Source organism: Chrysochloris asiatica, unplaced genomic scaffold, assembly GCF_000296735.1.
Source record: "Chrysochloris asiatica unplaced genomic scaffold, ChrAsi1.0 scaffold00370, whole genome shotgun sequence".
Taxonomy (NCBI): domain Eukaryota; kingdom Metazoa; phylum Chordata; class Mammalia; order Afrosoricida; family Chrysochloridae; genus Chrysochloris; species Chrysochloris asiatica.
In genome coordinates, this window is record NW_006408888.1 from 832,364 (window position 1) to 833,940 (window position 1,577).

Consider the following 1,577-nt stretch of genomic DNA (forward strand, 5'->3'; position numbering starts at 1 on the left):
TTTTATTTTATTTTATTTTATTTTTGGTATCTGTCCATTGGCTCCCCACTGTTTGTGTACCTCCATTCTGGTGACTAGAGGGGGTTCTTGAGAGAGTGGGCACCCCCCACCCCCACCACTGGTGGGTCCTTATGCCACACACGCAAACGATACTCTTAGCATTTAAAGAGAGCGGCACTCCAAGAGTTGGCTCTGAACTGTTGTTTAATAGGGAAAATGCTAGAACAAGTTGTGTGGACAGGTAGAGAGAGTTCAAAAACAAAACAGGCCAAAAAGGAAATCCTGAGGTACAGCATGACAAGCAACAGTGGCAAATTGAAATTTACCTGGAAGCCATGAAGGCAAGAATCTGAAACACTATAATAAAATAATACACATATTAGGCTACAATTTTTTTTTTTTTCTTCTCTCCCTCCTCTTCCTTTTCTGTGATTATAAACTACAGTATCCAATCTAGTTTTTTTGTTGTTGGTTTTATTTTTTGGTGTTTTGTTTTGTTTTTCACTTGTTATTTTTCTGTTGCTGCTTTACTGTTTTTGCTCCCCCTTTTACCTTTGGGGGACTCATTATTTCCATATATTATCCAAGAAGAGACAGCAACTGCTGCCATATAGTCAAGCTACAATCACACTCTATAAAACACCAAGACCGAGGCAAGAAACGATACCAACTTCCATATACCAGGAAGGCAGACAACACCTGTGAAAATTACTCTGAGTTAAGCAATAAGAAGAGTAAAAAGGGAAGCCCACATCCTGATCACATAATCCTGAAGGTCATCAGAAAGCATGAAAAATACCAAATCACACAATCAATTAAGTATTAAGGTCATAGATAAGTACTAAACATGTGCAAGAAACAAAAGCAGATGACCATATCAGCACATGTCCAGAAACAAGATAAAACGTCTGAGACAAATGACCTAGAGGTAGATTTGGACTATATTCTAGGAGGAGGGCAGGCCTTTGAAATACCTGAGAAGAAATTCAGAAAAATGAATACAAAATGTTTCAAAACATTGTACAAAGGAGTTGAGAAAAATAAGGAAAAGTCAGGAAAGTGCTACAGGAGCAATCAAATAAGATAGCTACAGCACTGGAAACAATTCAAAACCTGAAGAAAGAGGTCCAAATGATCAATAATAGAATATCAGAAATAGACAATACACTGAAAGTGCAAAGGAGTAGACTAGAAGAGATGGAAGGCAGAACTAGTGAGCTGGAAGACAAATCTCTCAATACCACTACGAAAGAAGAGCAAAAAAAAAAAGATAAAAAAATCTGAAGGTTTCAGATTCAAGATGGATAACATAAAGAGGAGTAACTTAAGAATTATTGGCATTCCAATGCAGGAAGAATCACACAAGTCCACACAGGACATAGTTGAAAACCGTTGGAAGAAAATTTCTGTAACGTCCTGAAAAGTGAAAAGATAAACATACAAGAGGCTCAAAAACCTCCAGGAAGGATAGACCTCAAAAGAAAATAAGCGAGATATATCATAATCAAGCTCTCAAAATCAAAGACAAAGAGACAATTCTTAATGCAGCTACAGAAAAGAGAAGAGTCATATAAAAA